Here is a 24,822-nt window from a genome sequence, read left to right as displayed (position 1 = left end):
TGTTTGCCTATGTTACCGCTTTGCTCAGCCCCTCTTTTAGTGTTGCCAGTTGCAGGTGCAGATGAAGTTTGTTCCTTGTTGGAACGTGGATATGTTGGGATATCACAATATCTCTTATTTATATTAATGCATCTATATACTTGGTAAAGGATGGAAGGCTCGGCCTTATGCCTGGTGTTTTGTTCCACTCTTGCCGCCCTAGTTTCTGTCATACTGGTGTTATGTTCCTTGATTTTGTGTTCCTTACACGGTTGGGTGTTATGGGGTCCCCTTTACAGTTCGCTTTGAATAAAACTCCTCCAGCAATGCCCAACCTTGGTTTTACCATTTGCCTCACCACCACCTACCCTTCCCTCGGGTCGGCCAACCCGAGGGTTATCTTTATTTTATCCTCCCGGGGCCAGTGCTTGTCTAAGTGTTGGTCCGAACCGAGCTGCTTGCGGGGCCACCTCGGGGAAACTTGAGGTTTGGTTTTACTCGTAGCTAGTCTCATCCGGTGTTGCCCTGAGAACGAGATACGTGTGACTCCTATCGGGATTGTCGGCACATCGGGTGGCTTTGCTGGTCTTGTTTTACCATTGTCGAAATGTCTTGTAACCGGGATTCCGAGACTGATCGGGTCTTCCCAGGAGAAAGAATATCCTTCGTTGACCGTGAGAGCTTGTGATGGGCTAAGTTGGGACACCCCTGCAGGGTTTTGAACTTTCGAAAGTCGTGCCCACAGTTATGGGCAGATGGGAATTTGTTAATGTCCGGTTGTAGAGAACTTGACACTTGACTTTATTAAAATGCACCAACCACGTGTGTAGCCGTGATGATCTCTTTCCAGCGGAGTCCGGGAAGTGAACACGGTTCTTGTGTTATGCTTGAACGTAAGTAGTTTCAGGATCACTTCTTGATCACTTCTAGTTCATGATCGTGCTTTGCTTCTCTTCTCGCTCTTATTTGCGTATGTTAGCCACCATATATGCTTAGTGCTTGCTGCAGCTCCACCTCACTAGCCTTTCCTACCCATAAGCTTAAATAGTCTTGATCTCGCGGGTGTGAGATTGTTGAGTCCTCGTGACTCACAGATTCTTACAACAGTTGCAGGTGCCGATGATACCAGTGCAGATGGCGCAACCCAGCTCAAGTGGGAGCTCGATGAAAACCTTTTCGTTGTTGTGTTTCGTTTCCTTTTGATCAGTAGTGGAGCCCAGTTGGGACGATCGGGGACCTATGCATTTGGGGTTGTCTTTATTTTGGTTCCGTAGTCGGACGTTGATTGTATCTGGATGATGTAATGCTATATTTATGTATTGTGTGAAGTGGCGATTGTAAGCCAACTCTTTATCTCTTTCTTATTCAGTACATGGGATGTGTAAAGATTACCCCTCTTGCGACATGCCTACTATGTGGTTATGTCTCTAAGTCGTGCTCCGACACGTGGGAGATATAGCCGCATCATGGGTGTTACACCACTTCTCTCTCATCTTCTGAAAAAATCTCTCTCTCTTCTTCTCCTCGAGTGGCGGCTAGGGTTCCGCCTCCCTCCCACCAGCCGCCGCCTCTTTCGCCACACTCGTCTCCTCCTCGCTATGTGTGCCGCCTCCACCCACCATCCCTCGCCTTCCCCCTCTGGTCTCGTCCTTCGATGGCGGAAAACTGAGAGCCGGCGATGGTGGTGCTAGCGCGAGGCGGGGGGCGCCGCAAGCTCTCGTCCCAAGGAAGTCACAGAAGGCTCGAGATGGAGATGGTCGCGCCGGCGGTCTTTTGAGCAGCGTCACCTAACAAGCTCCACGCGCGGGGAGGCGTCTCCATGGTCCATGAGCGTGCGTAGTCACGTCCCCTCGCTGACGTCGGCCTCGCCGCAAAAGAGGGCTAGCCCGCCAGGCTACCGGTCAAGTTACGTCTGGAGGCGAGGAGGGGGAGCAGCCACACCCTAAGGAGGTCGTTCCCGGCGCCCGCATCCTTGTCGTCGACCTTGCCCAAACGGCAGGTCGCTGCTGCTGGCCGAGGTCGCCCAGGTCATCACCGCCCCCGCCGGCCTGCAGCTCATCCTACCCAAGGGCAGGGTATGTACAGTCGCTTGCTCCCCCTTCCTCCCCCTGTCGATCTCCAGAGGTGTTGATTTGTTGGGTTGTTCGATTCAGTGCTTCGAGCAAGGATGACTGTGAGTGGTTGGGCATGGGATAGCCTAGCGCCCGTAGATACATGATAGATTTGTGCTTCACTAATTGTTACACATGCAGCTATCCAATTACCCCAAGCGGAATTAAATTACTTGTAGAATGATAGCTGTAATGTTATAGTGCTGGTCCCAATATCCGGCTATCCTTTGATAAAAACAATTTGTTGCAAAATTGCAAAAATAAGTATGTGCCTTGTTTTCTCAGATGAATGCAAGGCGGCTTGCATAGTTCTCAGACTGGCATATGTGGTGTTAGGAATAAGCAACTTGTATTCCCATGAGGCCATAGGCCGATATATATATACATGTACAGGTGTGGAACATATGCAGGAAACCCCTCATACAACGGGATAAATACAAAGGGGTACGTGACTTATATTATAACTCTAACACCCCCCCTCAAACTCATGGTGGATGAACAACACTGAGTTTGGAGAGATAAAAGCCATGTTGTGCTCTAGTCTGAGCCTTCGTCAGGAAATCCGCCAACTGTAACTCGGAAGGCACATACTGAAGAGCAATAACCTGATCCTGCACAGCGGCGCGCACATAGAAAGCATCAACACCAATATGCTTGGTGAGCTCATGCTTCACAGGATTGCGTGCAATGCTGATAGCACCTGTACTGTCAAATAAAAGCAGAGTCGGTGTAGTGACAGAAACACCAAAATCCTGAAGTAACCACCGTAACCAAGTCACCTCTGCCGTCAAAAGAGCCATTGCTCGCAACTCAGCCTCGGCACTCGAACGGGAAACTGCAAGCTGTTTCTTCGTCTTCCAGGCAATGAGAGAACCACCAAGAAAAACACAGTAAGCAGAAAGTGAAGGGCGATCGGAAGGATCACTAGCCCACGTAGCATCCGAATAGGCCTGGAGCTGTAAAGAACTGGAGCGAGGAAAGAATAGACGGTGAGAGATCGTGCCTCGAAGATATCGAAGAACATGAAGGAGATGACTATAGTGAACCGAGGTGGGGGCAGAGACAAACTGACTCAAAATATGAACCGGATAAGAGATGTCCGGACGAGTGACAGCTAGATAGACAAGACTGCCAACAAGATGACGATAACGCGTCGGGTCAGGGAGAGGATCACCATCAGTAGCACGGAGGTGAACATTGAGCTCCATAGGAGTCTCAACAACGCGCTCGTCAGTAAGAGCAGCACGAGCAAGAAGATCCTGGATATACTTTTCCTAGGATATAAAAAAGCCATCAGAGGTAGAAGAGACTTCAATCCCAAGAAAGTAGCGAAGAGGTCCAAGATCAGACATAAGAAACTGCTCACTAAGACGGGCCTTTACAAAGGCAATATACTCGGGGTCATCCCCCGTGATGATCATGTCATCAACATAAAGAAGAAGAAGAGTCCGACCATGAGGAGAAAGGTGAATAAACAATGCTGGATCATGAGCACTTGCTAAAAAACTAGCAGCAGTGATCACAGAGGCAAAGCGCTCAAACCAGGCGCGGGGGGCTTGTTTAAGGCCATAGAGAGAGCGACGAAGATGACATACCATGCCATCAGGAACAGAATACCCAGGTGGTGGCTGCATGTACACCTCCTCACGCAGCTCACCATTAAGAAAGGCATTCTTAACATCAAGCTGAGATATAGACCAGTGGCGTGCAGAGGCAACGGCAAGAAGTGTACGAACAGTGGTCATATGAGCCACAGGAGCAAAAGTCTCGTCATAATCACGACCATGCTCCTGCTGAAAACCACGAGCCACAAGACGAGCTTTGTGACGCTCAAGAGAACCATCGGAGCGAGTCTTAACCTTGTAGACCCACTTACAAGTGATCGGACGGACGCTGGGAGGAAGAGAAACAAGATCCCAGGTACCAGTGTGTTCAAGAGCAGCAATCTCCTCTGCCATCGCAAACTGCCATTCAGGATGAACAACAGCATGACGGTAAGAAGTCGGCTCAAGAACAGCAGCACCAGCGGTGGGAAATCCAAAGCGATCAACAGGCGGACGAGGACGAGAACGCAAGCCATAAGTAGGCTGAGAGGAAGATGACGACCCATCCACAGAGGCATCGACTGGTCGTGGACGACGAGTGTAATGCTGAGGAAGAGATGGAATAATAGAAGGAGGAATTGGCAAGGTAGAATCAGGGGGTGGCGACGAAGAAGTCACCGGAGATGAAGGTGTAGAATTCGGTGACAGACTGGGAGAGGAGACCGGGGAGGAAGTCACCGGAGATGAAGGTGGAGAACCCGATGACATGCTAGGCGAGGAGACCGGGGAGGATGGTGGCTGCAAATCAACTAGATGTGGAGAAGGAGAAGAAGTGGAACGGAGAGATACAGTCTCGGCGGGGGTGATAGCTGAGTCAGGAAAAGTGAGGAAAGAGATATCCTGCACTGAAAAAGTCGAGGAAGATGGGGGTGGGTAGAAGGGACGAGACTCTTCAAAAGTCACATCTTGAGAGATACGCATCCGACGACCAATAGGATCCCAACAACGATAGCCCTTATGCTCATCACTGTAGCCTAAGAAGACACACTTAACAGACTGAGCGGTCAGTTTGGTGCGTTCGCGAGGGGCAAGAAGAACATAGCAAACACAACCAAACGAGCGAAGCATCGAATAATCGGGAGAACGATCAAAAAGTCGCTCGAAAGGAACACCACCCTGTAGAGCAGCGGAAGGCTGTATATTGATAAGATAGGTGGATGTGGAGACGGCCTCAGCCCAAAAATGAGGCGGGAGAGAGGCAACAATCATCAATGCACGAGCCGTCTCAAGAAGATGTCGATGCTTTCGCTCAGCCACACCATTCTGAGCATGAGCACCAGGACAAGAGAATTGAGAGAGAGTCCCGTGCTCAGCAAGAACACCACGCAACATCTTAGAGATATACTCGCCAGCGGAGTTAGCACAAAAAACACGAATGGGTGAAGAGAACTGAGTATGAACCATGGCAGCAAAACGCTTATAAATAGACAACACCTCAGAACGAGAAGTCATGAAATAAAGCCATGTGTAACGAGAGAAATCATCTATGAAAATAATATAGTATTTATGACCACCTTTCGAAGCGAAAGGGGCCGGACCCCATACATCAGAATGGACTAAATCGAAAGGACGCTTAGACACTGACTCACTATGTGAATATGGTAACTGAATCTGCTTGCCAAGACGACAACCCTGACACTCTAAAGAGACATCTCCTGAGACAGACCCCAGAAGGCCTCGACGAACTAAAGAAGACAACCGAGAACCACACAGATGACCAAGTCGATGATGCCACTGCTGGAAGGAACCAGTGACGGAGGCGACAGAAGCGGAAGAACTGGCGATGGTGGTGGCAGCAGAAGGAACATGAAGCCAGTCCAACTCCCAAAGACCCTGAGAATCACGGCGGCGAGGGCCAGCCCCAACCAGAGTGTGCGTGTGACGGTCCTGGACAGAACAAGAGTCAGCGTCGAGGATGACGCGACAACCAGAATCCGTAAGTTGACCAGCAGAAAACAAATTCATGGTAAGTCGAGGAACATGAGCAACATCAGGAACAGAATAAGAAGGAGTAGTAAGATTGCCTCTACTAGCAACAGAAAGTGGAGTACCATCAGCAGTGAAGACATGAATAGGAGAATCCAGTGATCGAAGAGAGGACAAAGTGGAAGAATGAGAAGACATATGAAAAGAAGCTCCAGAGTCCAGAACCCATGGGGATGTACCTGACTGTGTAGAGGGTGATTGCTCAGTGCGGGAAGCATCAGTCACAGAACCGGCGGTACCCGTCGAGGAAGAACCTGAAGCCGCAAGCAGACGCTTAAGTCTCAGAATATCCTGCTCAGTCAAAGCAATGGCTGAAGCTGTCGAGGTAGATGACGAAGTCCCTGAAGATGATGATCGATCTTTGCGCAGGTGTTTCTTCTTCGTGTAGCACTGAGACTCAAGATGACCATCCTTGTTGCAATAGGCGCAATGTGGATGGGGGCGACCTGAGCCTCCAGAAGGAGTGGGCAAGAGCGGCGGAGCACTCGAGCGAGAAGTGGTCGATGGAGCAGGTGGCGTAGGAGCACGAGTAGCAAGCACAGAGGGAACCTCCAGCAAACCAGCACCACGTAAGCGAGTCTCCTCAGCACGAATCTCAGAAAGCGCCTCCATGAGAGAAATACGGCCACGAGCAAACAACTGAGCACGCCCGGGCTCAAACTCCTTACGGAGCCGAGACAGGAACTCATAGACGCGATGAAACTCCAAATTGGCCTGGACAGCATGGCAACAGGGGCAGGTACGAAATCCAGCACTACGGAGAGAATCAAGCTGGCGCCAGATAGCAGAACTCTGTGCATAGAAGTCATCAACAGTAGAGTCACCCTGCTGAAGAGCATGCTCCTGACGGATCACAGAGAGATATAAGGCATCACCAGAGGGCTGATAGCGCTCACGAAGACGGGTCCACATCTCAAAGACAGTAGGAAGACCCAGAAATTCAGAAGCAAACTGAGGCAGAACACTAGCAGTGAGAACAGCTGCAGCACGAGCATCATCATCAAGCCACTGGGTGTAAACAGACAGAGCACCATGATACGTCTGAAGAGCCTCCTCATAAGCCAAAACCCTCTCATCATAAGCACGATCAGCAGCCTCATCAGCAAGCTTAGCCGCATCCTTGGCGACCTGATTAGCATCCGTAGGAAGAACCGATGGAGTTGGCGGAGTAGGGGCCACCGGAGGAACTGGATGTGGCGGACAGCAGACCTCGCCAGAAAGAACACCCCAAAGACGGATGCCACGCATGTGAATGCGCATGAAGCCAGTAAACTCGGTGTAGTTAGTACCATCAAAGATCACCGGACAGCGAGGGACAGCAACATAGCCCGATGCAGCAGACATTTTTTTTAGAACCGACTAGAGCACCAGCAGAATCAAGCGCGAGATCGGGATCGGGAGTAGCTTGGGCAGGAGGGCGCTGGCGACTGGATCAGAACCAGGGAGATCACGGCGGTAGAATCCAGCGAGGGGAACGGCTGACGGCTTGATCCGGATCAGGGAGCACGGTGTGGACGCGGTCGGGAGAGGGAACTCTCGATCGGGAGCGAACCAGCGCACGTCGTTGACTCGATGGTTGGTTGCTAGATCGATGAAGCCAACTTGTTCCTGGGCTGGAGTCCCGCGCGTGGAGACAGCTATTGCCTGTCGTGTGTAGCCCGGATCGAAGCTGGCGCTGCTCTGCCGCCCGAGCCCCGCGTACGCCTGCTCCTCGCGATCTTGCTCAAGTCGCCGGCTACCCGTAGTTCGCGCGCGTTGCAGTCGATCGTGCGGTCGTGACAGAGCGACGGCCACAGAGGACGGTGGCGTCGCGAGGCGGATCAATCAGCACGAGTTGCGGCGTGCAAAAAATTGACCTAGCTCTAATACCATGTTAGGAATAAGCAACTTGTATTCCCATGAGGCCATAGGCCGATATATATATATACATGTACAGGTGTGGAGCATATGCAGGAAACCCCTCATACAACGGGATAAATACAAAGGGGTACATGACTTATATTATAACTCTAACATGTGGAATGTGCTATGTGCCCAACATCTCTATCTACTCCACCATGATCTAACTCACATGTCAAAGAATCACATAATACATTTTGCATGAAGGAGGTGCAAGAACCTACTTATCTTGCAATAGAAAGTACTGCAAGACATGTTTATCCAGAGAATATTGTGTTGGATGCTTGCTTCAAATTGGCTAATCTAACTCTTCTGATAGATAATATACAGGCCAATCAGTAGTGTTATGTATTTCGACCAATGTCAGCTAATTTCCAGCTGTAAACAAGCAGGTATAATTTAATATTCATTTTCATGGACTTGAATCTGAATATATTTTGGTTTAGTACAGTATCTAAACTATTACTTTTGGGGTCTGCTATGAGGCATTGGGTTTAAATACTTTCTTAAGAGTTGTGTGAAATAGCATTTATTCCAAGAAATTGCAATGTATATAGTGCTACTTTATTTTATATTTTTATTTTAAAAATTGTTCCTTGACACTTCAAACTCAGAATTTTTACAATTAACTCTTAAATCGGAAATTAGCTGCCATGGCCTGAATTATCATGGATCGAGTGTGTTTTGTGTAAGATTTTTCTATTGACAATCCTTTTATATGTACACCTTCTAGGAAGTATGTGCATTCCTTCTTGCAGGCAGATATGTTTTTGTAGCGACCAGACCTCAAACAGTCTGATCTCTGTGCTCCGGTGTCATCCCTAGATCAGTAATGCTGACACCACACAGTACTTGAAGGATTTATAGCAGAGTAGCAATCACACACTTATTACATCGAGTGTCTCAAAAGAGAACTTATTACAATAAATATGGCTTAAGGCCATCTAATAACGATAACAGCGGAAGGCTTGGAAGATAAGTGAGTCCATCAACTCCAACGGCATCACTGAGTATAGAACCACGACCTAAAAACTCCTTAATCGTCGTCTGAAAAATCTGCAACATTAACGTTGCAGCCCGAAAACGGGTCAGCACATGGAATATGCTAGCAAGATAACACATAGAGAGTAAAGGAATGCAACAACTATACTATATGCATATTTGGCTGGTGGAAAGCTCTATGGTTACAGTTTTTGCGTAAAGCCAATTTTTCCCTACTTCAAAGGAATAAATTTAATTACTATCATGGTGGTTGTTAAACATTGAGAATGGTTGACAGCATTCTCAATCCCAATTAAAGTAACATCATTAAACCCAACACAATTTACTTTAGAGTAACATGTTGAGATTCACATGATAATCCAGGTACTAGATACTCAAGATGTCCATAACCGGGGACACGGCTAACCATGATTAGTTTGTTACACTCTGCAGAGGTTTGCGCACTTTTCCCCACAAGACTCGATCGCCTCCGTTGGATTTCTCGCACTACATGGTGTTTGAGAAACGGATGACCGAGACATAGTCTTTCAGAAGCGCTAGCACCTTACGATCGGTAGACCGTACCACCTACAACCCCTACATCTGCTAGTCTACCACTGTAAGAGTTCACACGACTTAATCAACTATGCTAGAGCCCATAATAGCTTGTGGCTGCACACGGAAGTTTCTAGCATGAAAAATCTTATGATCCCTTTGAGTCTGGGTGGCGGTCCAAAAGAAAAACAGGCAATCCTGGTCTACCCAGGTGCCTAGATAGGCAATCCTGGAATAACCCGGTGCCTCAATCCACCCAGATGTGTGTTTAGGTTGCCACCTTAGATAAACCATTAATTAACAATCTCACATCTGTCATGGATATCACTCACCCAATCCACGTCTACTAGCATAGCATGGCGTGATAAGCAAACGTAGAAAATAACTCCCAAAGGTTTGATAATAAACAGGTAATAGGTACTACCTCATCTACTTCCCATCCCACAATTTAATTAGATCCTAATCATGCAATGTGTGAGGATTGATCTAATGCAATAAAACTGGGTTGTAGAAAAAGGTATGATCAAAGTGTTACTTGCCTTGCTGATGATCCGCGAAACCTAGAGATCCAAAGTAACAGGCGGCGCACTCCGGGTATTCTATCGCAGACAAACAAACAAGCATACAATAAGTATTCATCTAATGCACAGGTAAAACTCAAATAGAAGATCTAACCAGAAAGTTCAACTTAAAAACCCTAGTTTGCAAAAAGAATCAAATCGAACGAAGCAAAAGAAATCAAACGGCGAAAGAAAACAACTTCGTTCTAGTAATCTGGATCTAAGTCAAATTTTACAGTAGCAAAAACTTGTTTAAGTTGATTATTCGGAAAGAGGGTTTCAAGACGAAACTCCAGGCGCTTGAATCGCCTGATTCCGATAAACGAGCGAAAAGTTATACTAAAACGAAAATCAGATCAGAAATCACGATCAGAAAATAACCGCGAAAAAATCCGACGAAAAAGAAAACGACGAACGGAAAAAAAAATCCTAAAAAAAACGGCACGGATTCGAGGGCGGCGGACCTCGGGCGACGCGCGGCTCCGGCGGATCGGCGGCGGGGCGGCGGTGGCGGCGGCTGGGCCTAGGGTTTCGGGGCGGCTGGCCTTCGGGCTTGCCCCGGCTTATAAAGGCCCCGGCCAGGGGAGTCCTGGCCGAGTACGGCCCATAGTCGGTTCCGCTCTTTTTTTTTAATAATTACGCTCGGTAAAAAAATAAAAAGAAATACTAAACGGACTCCAAAAATCCTGAAATAAATTTTCCCGGGTTTCTAAAATCAAGCCTGATAAAGTGAACATTTATTTGGGCCCTAAATGAAATTTTGAAAAACGCGCATTTTTTCTAAATTCAAATAAAAATACCGAAAAACTCCGAATAAATCTTATTTGATTTTTTTATTAAATCCTCAATATTTCTATATTTTGGGAAAGTCATTTTATTCCCTCTGTCATATTTTTGTAATAGAAATAATTGATGATAAAATAAATAAAATCAAATGATCCTGTTTACAAAATTTGAGAAAACTCAAATATGTAAATAACGAAATCCCCAACTCTCTCCGTGGGTCCTTGAGTTGCTTAGGATTTTCTAGGATCAAAACCAAGAGCAAAATAAAATATGATATGCATGATGATCTAATGTATAACATTCCAAATTGAAAATTTGGGATGTTACAGTTTTCTCGGGTTGTTGAATGCTGGAAACGAGGATTCTCAGTCACAAAATACATAACAGACCTTCGGATCCATGGATGTAGCCAGCAAGGGCGCCATCAACCTGGGCTGCCTTAGAGCTTAGGCAACCATGCTGTATTTGATGTGAACAGTTCATATCAATAGCTCGATTAACTTGTGTGTGTCTCATGTGTGGTTGAATACTAATTCTAACCCTGTTGCACTCTGTGCTGCCATTTGATCTAAAAAACTGAACCATGAAAGGTTCACTGTTAAATCAGTATCCGACATGGTGACGGTTGCAAGATACTGGAATGTCACAATCATCGTGTCGTACATGGATAAAACTTCATTTTGGGTTCCCCAGGTCAGCATTTCTTTCTGCAGTCAATGCAATTCTTAACATTTTAGTTAAGGACTGCCTTTGTCTTACCCTTTTCTCTTCCTTTCCCTACAGTGAGTTCCAAGATATATTTGATGTAGACTACTTCATAGCATCATTGAGAGATGAGGTCCGGATACTGCAAGAGCTGCCTCCAAGGCTGAAAAGGAGAGTTGAATAGGGATATCCTTGCTCCTTGCCGCCCTTCAGTTGGTCTGATACATCCTATTACCATAATCAGGTTTCTTTGCATCTCTCCATTTCTCGTGATGTATCTAAATCATATGCGTACCCAAATAAATATTGTAAGTAGTAATTTATGGGAAAACATATTTTACCAATGATAAAGAAGTACATGGTCCTTCATATGAATAAATCACGTGCACGGCTTGAAAATAATAGTCTACCCATGGAGATTCAGAAACCGAGGTGCCATTTCAGTTTTCATGCACTTGGATTTACACCCTAAAACAGAAGAGTTGGGTAGGTGTGTGGTTCAAATTCTTCGTCGGAATGGACCCTTTTGTGGTTCTCCACTTGTGGTATAAGATGGACATACTTGCCTTCTCTGGGTGTACACATGGTAGCAGGAAAGATGAGGCTGAGGAGGGTTAGAAGGATGAGATATTGCAGTTCTAGCAAGTGGATCTGCACAAACAAGTATGTGTTTGACTGTGCAGGTGATAAGGGAGCTGAAGCTGCTGGACGGCGTCGATCTTGCAGAGGTCATCACAATCCTTGTTCCAAATAGGTCCGTCGGACTTCGCATCCCTTGCCTTGCTGCACTCTCCTGGAAGGTAATGTTTGTCACTTATTGTGTGTGTGTGTGTGTAGGATACGTCGTGATGAAAATGATATTCTTAAACAACCCTTCATGTTTGGGCACAAGTTGACTCTTCCCACCGTGTATAGAGATGATTGAATTCTCAAGTCCCGTCAATTGCTTTGCCATGTTTTGTAAGAGAAAATGTATGTGTTGATTACTACTGTGTTTTTGGTTAGTTGTTGAACCTGGCAATGTGTGTGTATTACTTGACACTGTACATTTGATGCTTCATGGTGTTCCAATACGGCCCCATCTAGCTAAGCTTGTTGGTAGTATTGGACAAAAGCAATAGATATTTCGACTTTGACAAATTAGGATATGTCTGTTTCAAGCGTGTTGTGCTTATGTTTAATTTACTCTTGTGCGTGAGGTTTTCTCATTGTCCCTAGCTCTGTACATTGTTCCTGTTGTTTAGTAAAGCTTTATAATGATGCATTGGGTTTAGAACCACAACCACAATCTCTTCCTATTTTTTATCATCTTGTTTAGAACCACAACCTACGATCTCTTCCTATTTTTTATCATCTTCTTGTTTAGTACCACAACAGATAAGCATCACTTGAGACTCCTTCTCTAAACAAGTAAGCATCATGGGCAGTGGGTATGAGGAGGACATTGGAAAAATGATATTTGGGGTGGTGATTTCTCCAATGCTGCTTGGTTAGATGATATATCTCCTGATAATGCAGTGTGTTTTCATTTTTGTGAGTTTGACCTTTTTCAGAAAGATTTTCAATTGCAGGCCTGTCTCTTATGGATGGATGGTCACATGGGAGTAATCAATTGACTAACTATGAAGATTGCTAGGATTGACAAAAACGCAAAAATGATCCAGTCGGTGGAACTATTATAAAACTCCTGAAGGAGGTAACCCTTTACAAAAGGGTGCAAGTGTTACTGTCTCCTGCTATATTTGACATTAAAAAACCCAGTCAACAAATAGTCAAGTATTCTTGATTGAAAGTCTGCAAGTAATCAAGTGGTCTTACGGAAGGCCATTCTAGAAGATCTTTGCTTGTTGTAGCTATACAATTTACCTCAACTTTTTGCCAGTTGCTAGCACCGTATTTTAATCTTTGTGGCTTTGGCGAGGATTTTTTCTGTCCGCTCTTTTTCTTGTACCAAATTAACTCCTTTGACTCTAATGCAATTAAGCTTTGTTATAATAATATGTTGAGAGCAGGCTAGCATTGCTTTTATGCAGTTGGGCATAAATTGCAAACAACAAATAGAAAGGGGCGCCTTTCACCTGCCACCGCCCCAACTAAAACTTAGGCGGACAGCCGAATGTGCGGAAACAAGATAAGAGCGCACAGGCACGTCTCAGGAGGTGCCACCAGGTGGCGCCCCAGCCTCTAGTGTAGATAAAAGATCGTTTCGACACCTCTTTTGATTGTTATTGATGCCACAAATCATCTTCTGCTAACAATTCATGATTTTGGATAACCCTTGATTGAAAAGCCATTGCCCTTTGCATGATTTCCTCAAAAATAAGGTGCCCCACCTCAACTCATGAAGAAACCCTAGCTACCAAAAATTCAATCTCCTCTCCCCTCCATCTTCAGTCGTCGCTCCAACGTCGTGTGGAGGTTTTGGACCAATCTCAAGACCCGCTAGCTCAGTCTCTTAGAGGTGCTCATAGAGGTAGGGTGTGCGTGCATGGTGAGTGTATGTACGTGTTTGTGAGCGTCTGCATCTGTATTGTGTTTCTCAAAAACAAATAGAATATATTAAAAAAATAAAAAAGGTGTGCCACCGCCATGAAGTCATCCTCATGTTGTTGAAGATGCGGCGGTTCCTTTCTTTTCGGACGTTCCACATAACATACTCCCTCTGTTCCAAAATATGTGTCGTGATTTTAGTTCAAGACACTTATTTTGGAACGGATGGAGTAGATAAGATGACCGTTACGACCCCTCTTTTGATTGTTGATGTCACACAAAACCCCATCCCACCAAACATCGATTAAAGGGTAGGGGGGCTCGATGGCTATCCACCCAAGATAACACCAGCTAGTGGACTTCTGAGGTGAAAGGGAAATCCTTACATAGGTGGGTAGCGGTCTTGGGTGCCCATAAGCAAAGCCGACAAATCAGGTCATGAGGCCATCCTCGCATGGCGACCTGGTTAGTCGTGAGGATTATGTTGCGGAGAACAAGCCATGAGAAAAGTATGCATTACAACTCTGCATGGGCCCTCCAAATCTTCTCGGGTAGGAACTTGTGACGCGATCCAATGAGCGGGGTCGTGTAAGACAGACTAGAGGCGTATTGATGACTCGTGTTCCATAGGAAAGTTTAAGGGCACCACGAGCCGAATCCAAATGTCGTTGCGGACCTCATCATGAATCGATCATTTCGTTCTTAGGATGCACAATGCATAAGAGCATACAATAGTGGTGGCGAAGGGCTCTGTGATACGAGGATCTCTAACCGTCTAGCGCAGGGTGAGGAACATGGGTGGCGAAACCGAGAGATACTATTGCTCCACCCTACCGATAGTCGGAGTATTCGTCGACATGGAACAAGGGTGGATCGAGATACCTCCCGAAGAGCATATGATGTTGTAATTGAGTTCAGTGTGAGACACCACTAGAGATAGAGGGAGAGAGGGGAGGAAGAGAGAGAGAGAGAGAGAGAGAGAGAGAGAGAGAGAGGGGGGGGGGGGGGGGGGGGGGGGGAGAGGAAGAGAAAGAAGAAGGTGATTTGGTAAAATTAGAAGTTAACTAGGACCTCCATGTGTATAACGTCCCACCGTCAATGAAAGCGCTTCGAGTGAGGATAAATACTAGACGTGTGAGTTTCAAAAGTTTAGGGTGCAATTTCCCCGGTTTAATTTTTTTTAATGGGTTTAATAGGAGTTTCATTCCATAATAACATGGTTACAGTCGAGAAGTAAGATTTCCTTTATACATGGAGGACCCCAATGCAACCACACACCCTTGGTGCATTCAATTCAACTATACTACCTTCGTCCTGGTTTATTGGTCCTTATTGTATTTTGTGCCAAATTTTGATTATAAATTTAACTAAGAAAATGTTCATGCATGTCATAAAAAAATTATATCATTGAAAACTAGATTCAAATACGAATCGAACGAAATTATTTTTGTTGACATGCATTAACATCTTATTAGTTAAATATTTGGTCAAAATTTGGCACAAATTACAAAAAAGACTAATAAACCAGGACGGAGGTAGTATCTAGCTAGGTAATCTGCAACCTTATTTGATCTCTATGATTCTTTTTGAGGAATAAAAATCCTACCAACCGTTAAAAATGTAATCTTCGAAACTAGTTGTTCATAAGTAGAGCGATTCAAGCTATTACTAAAGAATAGAAAGAGCTGCACAACTCTTGAGTTCCAAGTCTGACTACACGAGAATGGACCCTTGAAAATGCTGCACAACCAGTGTCATATCCATCATTGTTAATGTGCCGGATCGATGCCAGTCTACAAGTTGAATTGTACTCCCCGGGATTGTGCTTGGGGATCAACGACATACTACTCAATCGATTGTGCTTGAACAAGGACGTAGTGTTCCGTGACGACGTAGCTCTGCACCAACGCCTCACAAAAAAGAAAAGAAAATGCATGCCAGCAAGAGACACAGGAGGTTATGGGTCACAACCTGACATGTGGGGTGTTAGTTATGTGGGGACTACACGTCAGGTTGTGTATTGGCTTTGAGTAGGCTATATTATTATTTTTCATACGATCCTAATTGGATCGGGCTCTACTATCATCTATATCTACTAAACAACCCGTCCCATGGCGCAAAGACCGAGAGCAAGCTAATTATTGAAAAAGTGTGCATCAAAATATGTAGACATAGAAAGAAACATATGGAAATAAATACGGGTTGATGATAGATAGATGACTGCTGATCATAAATGTTTTCTAAAAAGCACCAAATAGCACTGGCGTTTGGCCCAGCCCAAATACATTTAAGCCCAATACACCGACCAACTCCCACGCACGCTCGTCTCTCCTCCTTTCCCCCAACCAGACCTTATCTGTTCTCCTCCTTTCCCCAAATCAACCCACATCTTTCACAGTTTCACTCGCTTCTCGCTGTTGCCAACTGTTGGCCGCCGGCCTTGCCAACTCTCGCTGCCCACCACAGCTAGGGCCCTCCAAGCCGCCACGCCGGGTGCCGGGTGTCTGCTGGCTGCTGCCGCTTCTCCTCTCGCTGCCTTCTCCGCTCGTGCTACCTGCTGCCGTGCTGCGGACCACTGTTGCTGCCGCCGGCTCATAAACTAATCGGTGAACTGTTGTTGAAGCGCCGAAGGAGCAAGACTGCTGCAACAGCAAGGTATGTTTCGAAAATAATTAAAGAATGATTCAATGATGTTCTTCACAGACTTGCATAAAGTTTTGATTGCCATGTAATTTTTTAAGTTACTATCCGCGTGAGCCATGTATTGTGCCAAATTTTGATAGACTAAGCATCCATGATTTTTGTGCTATATACGTCAGTAATGAAGTACAGTTTCAGATCCATCATTCATTCATGCGTTTTGGGCTATGCCTTTTTTAGTAGACAGTCGGCCATCTTCTGATTCAGAAAAGAGGTGACAATGTTTTTTGAATTTTTGGCTCAGGTGACACTGGTGAAACAGAAAACCATGGTCCAGGAGAGCATATCTGTAGTTATTGGTTGTAGGCGTCTTTTGGTCAGTCCGGTGTATTCCACAGTTGTGGCTATGGAGCATTTTTGGCCAGTTCCGTGTATTCTACGGTTGTGGCTATGGAGCACTGGATAATAGTAATTATCCACAATAGCAGGTATGTTGGTGTTACCATGTATCTGTGTAAACATAAATAGTGAGCATTGGATAATAGTAGTAATTATATGTTATAACATTGTTAGCTGCATCTATTTTTGTGCACATTTTGCTTTGTATTCGAAACTGCCAGATAGGACAAATAAACTATACGTAGTACATGTACATATGAACTAATTACACCGGGCATCCTAAAGCCAGCGGGTAAAAACAATGGAACAACCTGGAAGCAAGAATGCAGCACATGCAAAAACATATAATAATGAAGGTGTATAAAAACATAGCTATTTTTGGCAAAAAGAATCAATTCTTTCTAGTGCCTTAATTCTGGAGCTACACATTTGCAGCTCTTACAACTTATCTGCGATAATCTGTCAAAGTACTGCATGCATCAAACATTTGCTAGGATAGCTGAAAGCTGAAACTATCCGGCACAAGGACCATCTAATTTTCCAAGGCTGTTAGTCACTATGTGTGAACAAGGCCCTCAAAACTCTACCCGAGCAAACACGACGTTCCATCTCCGAATAGAAAGTGAGGCACCCAGCAAAAACTCCCTTCGCAGAGACAACGCCACATCCTTAAGTTAGTTCTACACCCCTCATCAGCATGAAGAAAGAACGTATGAAAGCAGAAATTAACAGCAGTCACAAGCAATAATCAACGGCAAGCAACAGAAGGTAAAGACATGAAACGACACAATGCATGGAACACACACAGTTAGAACCGGGTAAATAACTGAATCTGAAATGAGTATAAGAAAAGAAAATGCTTAGGAGGAGATGAAACCTTGGCACGACGAAAGAGAGCAGCCGAGGCGTCGAGCGAGCTGAACTGCAGCTGAATCTTCACAAAACTGGAGTGAGGAGGCGAGCTGACCGGGATGGAAAACAGATGGAGGCAGAAACAACTGGCTGCTCAACAAAATGATGGCAGCGGTTAAATGCAAGAAAAAGAATAGGGTCCTGAACACATGCCTTCTTAAATTCAATCAAGGTTTTATCGGTACAGAGTAATGAAGCTTGTCAACATAATTTGTTTTATTCTAATATATGAGAAGCATGATACAAGCGCATGCATAGATTAAGAAAAACATCAATGACACACACTAGTGAGAGGCAAACGTGCCGAGAGATTGCTGACTATTAGATCATAATCTATTTACAACATGTAAAATTAGCATTTTACCTTATAAAATTCAGGCTAACCAACTTACCAAGCTAGGAAAGCAAAAGGCATACAATGCATATAATCTATGGAATACCGAGGAAAGCAATAGGATGAACCTGTCTTTGGTGAGGTCTGAATCTATACCTATTTACAGTGTTACTGCACCAAGTCCGTAAATCTCGCAAACTTGGCTGCACAAATATTATAGGTGTCATTATTTTTTCTCAGCCAATGTATAGCAGCAGATTCACAACTCGAGCCTACCACTCTTCAAAATAAAAATCACATCCTACCATACCTCAGAGTCTGTGGTAAACAACACCAGCTCGGACGGCGTCCATTAGCAGCTGGTCTTTGTCTTCTTCAGCTGAAAGTAATGGTGAAGCAGATGACGAGCCAGCGCGTGAGGCCACGCCCTGTTCCTTCCCCCGCTGGTCTCACTCGCCCAATTCCCTCCCCCTGCTGGGCTTGCCGGTTTATTCAGAAAAATAAGAAAGGAACCACAACACTTGCACAATATTGCATAGATGGGAAGAAAGAGAGAGTGATAGAGATCAGGAGCAAAGTGTGAGAAGGACGCAGAGAAGCTCACTTTGGCATCACCGACGGCGCTGCCACCTCGACCTGAGAGTACCTCTCCGTCTGGATCCCTACACCCCCACCTCGGGCCATTGTCCTGCAGTCTTGCCAGCCCCAACTCGACCTGCGAGCGGCTCATCCATCCGTGGGCAGGAGAAGACGCTGCCGCCTCGGCCCGTCGCCTTGTAGCCTCGCCCGCCCCCACGGCCAGATGCGCTGTTGCACGGGGAGAGAGGAGGAAAGACAAGGGTGGCGGCGGCAGCTGGAGAGGATGAACGGGGGGAGGAGAGGTGGCGGCTAGGGTTGTGCCCCGACCTTAGATGCGGGCTGGAGGAGGACGGGGATTGGTGGATGAGTCGTCGAGGATCCCCACGGTTAAAATTTGATCACCCAAGACGCATGCGACGCACACACAGCACACACACTGCCAAACCAGACCCGCGAAAGACGAAGGCCCACCCGTCATCTGCCTAAGCAAGAAACATCAGCGTGGAAAGAAACAAGCCGTGGGATTGTTGACAGCACGGTGAAAAACCTCCAGCGAGGCAGATCGAGTGAAAGAGATCGCTCGCGCGTCGCGAGTGCCTCAGGTGGGCGGGTTGCCTAGCATCCTTTATACTAGACTAGACTAGACTAGACTAGATCGGGATCGCGCCCTAGCGCAAGGGTGCCGGTCCCAACATTTTGATAAAGCAAGTAGTGCTAAGTTAGTAGAAATCTGCGTTTAGCGTATGAAACATGATAACAAACTAAAGTGAAGAAGAAACATTCGTTTGTGATAAAACATAATGGAGTTCAATATCGACATGAAATTATAAGGCAATGTTGAGTTCAGCATGTACATAAGACCACAAAAGATAACCACTCATCATTAAGTTTGGTACCAAAATCATTAATATAGGATAGGAAGAACTGAAAGTAGGCACATAATGCAGAGCCCATGCTTTTAGCAGAGAGAACGATTATCTTTGACATAGAACTTGTACTTGTGGATTAGTAGGTGATATGAGCATGCCGCAGTATAGTACATGTGGGTTAGTAGGTGATATGAACTTGTACATTGTGGAATTTTACCTTCGCTGTCAGTATAGTAGCTCAAAGCTTGACGCATCAAGTTTGGCAAAAAGGAATGGATCAAAAGCAATGTGGTATAATAAATCAGAATTAGAGCAAGCCATTTATATAGAAAGCAGCACACTCCATATGTCATTCATAATAATTAGGTCATTTGTACATGCAGATACTGAAGGCTGAGTAGTGCATTAGAGGGTAGCTGTACAGTATAGAATACATATCTCATTACTTTGGACAGAAGTGTAGAAAAGCATAATCACACTGATTTGTTCTGTGAGTACATCCTTCGACGGTAAATGGCTCTACGAATTCCAAGATGATCCAACATGATATAAAGAATGATCCTGGCCGAGATTCTCACAATAGTATGGTCAACCTGAGTCGTCAGAAATGGTTTAGAGACAACATAAGTAAGTGGTTGAAATGTATAAACAGTAAAAGAAAGTACATGTGCAGGACAATAGACCAATTCCAATTGGATTTCTTGTAGAAACAAACATGATACAAGTCCTACAAAGCAAGTTGATAATTTTCATCAAACCTTGATAGGTGGACGAACCCAATGAGAACTAAAAACTTTGGCACCATATTCTGCTACGTTTCTTTAATTCTTTTCAACATGAGAATGCAAGAAATTCATTTCCTTGTGAAACCTCATACGTTAATGGATACCCCATGGAGTCAATCCAGAGATATGGCATGTATCACCATCAAGCTAGCACACACAGTTCATCTATGAAATCTACTCCTATAAACTAAATCAAGCTAGCATACGCAGTTCATATCCAAATAGGATTACATCTCTTGGGTTCTAGTTACCCAAATCCAACCATAGATCCTCACAAGCGAGGTGGGGGGCATAGAAGAGCAAAAGGAGCTTACTTGCAAGAAGAAGTCAGACTCCAGGGTCGCGCAAGTGCTAGACATGCCATCATACGCACCATTACGGCTCTTGATCCAGATCCCCTCCTTCACCGTATGATGCCACTTGAAAATAGACCATTTTCCTGGATGGGAAAAAGCATGGCTCATAGGCATTGTGGAGGCTCCATCCTTTACACAAAGGTGTAGAAAAGGCAACTCATCTCCAAACAAAATAACTTAAAATAATTCTTTCTTTGGAACTGCTTAATTTAAATGCATGCAGCTCTTTATTTGTTTAGGATGTATGCAAGAATTTCTAGTAAGTTCTACATGGAAAGAACTGAACACAACTCGACGGCAAGACAATCTCATGTTTAAGTTGAAGTTGAAACTGTATGCTCAATATTTATGAAATTGGATGCTCAATATGTGTCTAACCATATCTATCACGGGCCTTTGTCACAGAAACAGGGTAAGTAATCGAGTAGGAATACCACATCACCATGTGTAAGCAGTTCTATTTATTTTCATAATAAATACACCATCACCAAGGAACATACTCAGTTTTGAAGCAATGTGTATATCCTATTATAATGTTTGGTAACTGATCATAAACACTAAGGAGCAAAGCAAGTGTGCACGAGTCCTTTTTAGTATACAGAACATCATCCTAGCATTAGAAGCAAGAAAAAAAATCACCTGCCGCCTGAGCTCTGATTTTCACATGCCTAAAACATGCAATTCATATATAAACCCAAAACAATATAATGATACATTTATAAAACTCTCTGCAGTTCATGTATAAACCAAAATCAATATAGTGATGCATTCCTAAAACCCGTTGCAATTGATGTATAAACCTTGAAGGAGTATTGTAGTTTTTTCCTAAACACGTATCTAGCAAGAAAGCAGACGGGCGCACAGCGTCCTGCCGACGCTGCCGGACCAAGGACCCATGTGTCTCCCGCCCCCATAAACCAGGCCATGCACCACAGGTCCTGCACCGCGCCAGATCTAGCCGGGCAAACGCCTGCCGGCCACCACCAAAGCAGGGGAAGACCCCGCAGCCGCCGCAAATCACCGTGCCACAGGGGGGTGAACCTGGAACCCCGACGGAGTCGAGATGAAGGCGGCAAAGCTCCGACAAATGTCCATCACATGATAAATAAAGAAAAAAACAAATTAGCGGATCTTCTACGCATATCCACTGCTATAGATTCAAATAACACTAATCGGAAAGCAAGGATGTAGCTTTACAGGACCAACCAGTAGCTAAGAAATCAGGGGCTAAACAATTATTTTGTCTAAGAGCTAGTACATACTACAGAATGAATACTGCAGCAAGAATTAATAGAACACTTGACCAGTCCAACCAAATTAATAGGTTATAATACTACACCATGTCTTGACCAGCTCCAAACTAAATTCTATTTGGATTCTGTGTAAACGAAGCCTAGTTATACTACTACAATAACCTAGAACCACTAAAGCACCCACACAAACATTCACAGTATCCTCATCTTGATGAAAGCAAAAATGTATCATATAGCACGCACACACACAAATAGTCACAGTATCCTCATCTATGAAAGCGAAAATGCATCATATAGCACGGACGCACACAAACAGTCACATTATCCTCATCTTGCTGAAAGCAAAAAATGTAAATACATACCTTGACCTGGAACGGTATGGTCCAGTCTCAGTTGACAGTCTTGATGATTCATGTTGGCCTTTAGATATGTTTTTGAACAACAATTTTTCTTGCTGCTTGTAGAAGACAACATCCTTCACATAACCACCATCTAAGCACTCCGCCAATGGAAGGCCATCAGTGATACAGGCTATCACTGTCAGCTTCACCATTTCAAAAAGATAACAAGACACAAGCAAAAGTGCCACCTGCACAAAAAAGCAGAGGAGAGCTAGTAAATACTTGTAACATGTTCACTTCAGTATAGAGGATCCTACTTATCCAATGACCCATATATCTCAAACAGAACAGATTAATATCTCAGGCAACAGTGAATGTCTAGCATGTTCTCCAAAGTTACAGAATATAACAGGTTCAGAGACTGTCAAGATCAAACAATAGCGAGGTATTTTGTAGCCACATGGCAAAGCTAATAAAATTTCTTCTAATTTAAATCTCAGACATCTCACTGAAATAAATAATTTGATACATAACTGAAACTGAACTCTAACCTTTTGTTGTTTAGTTGTCTTCTAATGACTATCAACACAGGTATAACTAAAACTTCGAAAGCTTAATGTTAACTAGATTAGAACTTTCGAAGTGTAACACCATATTGAGCAAGACTAAGGTAAAAGCAAGAAAGATTAAAATTGATTACCACGATTACACAAAGAGACGTATTTTTCCTTTTTCAGGCAACCAAATCTAACTCAATGTATGGTATGTATTTGTTATTAAATATTTAATCAGCAAAGTCTTGAGAGAGAGAGAGGGGGGAACTTACCAGTTGAAGGGGCCACAGGAGTGAGGGGTGAGGAGACGCTCGGAAGTGGCACCGCTAGCCAGCAGCACCTCGAAGGCCGAAGCCAATCGACTGGACTCCTGATGCTCACCAGCCTGCACTTGGTCCTCTTGCCTGTGACACTGTATAGCAGAAACACATAAAATTGATCACACAGAGCTTAGAGCAAGTTTCTTCTTGCAAAAATAAGAGAGCATATTCCTAACACACATAACCGATGCTATTCATTCACACCTCATTATACTTCCTTGTATAGTCGTATGTATATATGGTTTCACTATGTGGTTTGATACACTGAGACTTCACCTCCAATTCAAGCATAAGCATATGAAAAATGGTATAGTGAGCCTGAGTTTGATTTTTTGAAGCTTGGAGCCTTAAATATTTGAATAAGAGAACATAAAAAAAATCTACTGAGTAATCCTCTATGGAGATCATATTATCTTTCTGGAGGAAGTACAAAGAAATGTATTGTGGAGGGATAACCTCAACATGCAAATAGTATCACTTTGAGAAAAAAATTCTAGAATCCCTTGAAACAATCACGTGAGTGTGGTGCATGCGTATAGCTTACCTTAGCGACATGAGGAAGAGGCAGTCAGAACAACGCACAGTTGCTCTCCTTCTTCCAACTTTCCTCTTCAGCTTGCCTCTTTTTGTAAGTACTGCCCTGGTCCTGGGGAGAAAAAATTAAGCATTTACTGTAATAACCTATGTAAATTTCTTCATTCCAAAGAACAAACAAATGTTATCTTCTTCATTTGCTCATAGAAACTGAGGGGCATGTTTAGAGCCATTGGAAACAGAAGCAAATATATTTGAATTATATTCAGTTGAAAACAGGAGGACGGGTAGCTTCCACAATTTTCTAAAGCTAGCAACATAGAAAAGGGCCAGCCACCGCTTGTATGTTACCGCTGAATAAATCTAAAAGTTTTTAATATAGAAGGTTCAAGCACCTTTTTTCACACATTAGTTTGGCCATATTTAACCAGTACTAATGCAAAGAGCGTAGCTATTGCAAACCAAATGGAACATGAGATCGCAAGCCTGAACCTGCTGCCGGACGGCGGCAAGGATGTCAGCGTCCACCCAACAAATCTCTCTATGAATCTTCTCCATCAGCGGCTCGACCACCAAGAACGACGCCTCTGCCAAGCCACACAAAAACATAACCAATGATAAAATCCTGAACAGCGAAGTTCGAAAGAGCACATTGCAATTACATGTAAACAACAAATAGATGGAGCTAATATCAATTTCAGGAATATTTTTGCAACAAAGTCTAGTCATGCACAACACTGCCAAATATAAGATGCTTATGGCGTCTAGCGACTAATGCACTTTGATCAAACAGAGACAAAATTGCAAGGCGGAAGATGAAGTGATGACTGCAAACTTAACCAAAAGGTTTACTGCGGAAAGAGGAGCGAGACAGTTATATGCTGAATAAGTGAATCTGGTATTTCATACATTACACAACAATATGTAATAACTCATGCTGCCTAATTAATCACATTGTCAATTTAAGGTACTGCATGCCTTTCTTTTGCTTCATATGAACTGACCAGCTCCACACAAAAAAAGGAAAACCCAACACAAACATTAGACTTGGTAAGCCACAACCCATGCCTAAAAGATAAATATTAAATTAGAAAATGTACATGGAAAGGCATAAATAAAGGAATGAGAAAAGAAAAGCACCTGCAATAGGACCGTTGACAAAAATCATAACTATCGAGACAACCACAACAACGACAGATCCCAGCAGTCCGACAGTCAAGAGCATGAGCAGACGACAACCATCAACAGAAAAATGTTGGATCCAACAGCAAACCCTAACCCATCCCTACA

The 24,822-nt window shown here is 44.3% G+C and overlaps 3 long non-coding RNA genes across 7 annotated transcripts; 1 reads left to right on the top strand and 2 right to left on the bottom strand.

The window, feature by feature from the left end:
* Positions 1 to 15,862: 15,862 nt before the first annotated feature.
* Positions 15,863 to 18,976, bottom strand: LOC125543335. Of its 3 annotated transcripts, none has more exons than XR_007298385.1 (5): positions 18,546 to 18,976; positions 18,252 to 18,415; positions 18,070 to 18,144; positions 17,573 to 17,697; positions 15,863 to 16,298 (listed from the first exon to the last, which is right to left on the bottom strand). It is a non-coding gene; the product is annotated as an uncharacterized LOC125543335 (long non-coding RNA). The 3 variants fall into 3 exon arrangements; XR_007298386.1 differs by having other exon boundaries at positions 18,098 to 18,144; XR_007298387.1 differs by having other exon boundaries at positions 18,252 to 18,412.
* LOC125543334 lies at positions 16,023 to 24,502 on the top strand. Of its 2 annotated transcripts, XR_007298383.1 has the most exons (3): positions 16,023 to 16,311; positions 16,601 to 16,784; positions 24,326 to 24,502. It is a non-coding gene; the product is annotated as an uncharacterized LOC125543334 (long non-coding RNA). The 2 variants fall into 2 exon arrangements; XR_007298384.1 differs by lacking the exon at positions 24,326 to 24,502 and having other exon boundaries at positions 16,601 to 16,874.
* LOC125543333 lies at positions 19,714 to 24,726 on the bottom strand. Of its 2 annotated transcripts, none has more exons than XR_007298381.1 (6): positions 24,673 to 24,726; positions 23,928 to 24,119; positions 23,543 to 23,644; positions 22,951 to 23,090; positions 20,489 to 22,372; positions 19,714 to 19,982 (listed from the first exon to the last, which is right to left on the bottom strand). It is a non-coding gene; the product is annotated as an uncharacterized LOC125543333 (long non-coding RNA). The 2 variants fall into 2 exon arrangements; XR_007298382.1 differs by lacking the exon at positions 24,673 to 24,726 and having other exon boundaries at positions 20,489 to 20,613; positions 21,331 to 22,372; positions 24,025 to 24,125.
* Positions 24,727 to 24,822: the final 96 nt, after the last annotated feature.

Source organism: Triticum urartu, chromosome 3 (genome assembly GCF_003073215.2).
Source record: "Triticum urartu cultivar G1812 chromosome 3, Tu2.1, whole genome shotgun sequence".
Classification (NCBI taxonomy): Eukaryota; Viridiplantae; Streptophyta; class Magnoliopsida; order Poales; family Poaceae; genus Triticum; species Triticum urartu.
This window is presented reverse-complemented; position numbering and strand designations above follow the sequence as displayed.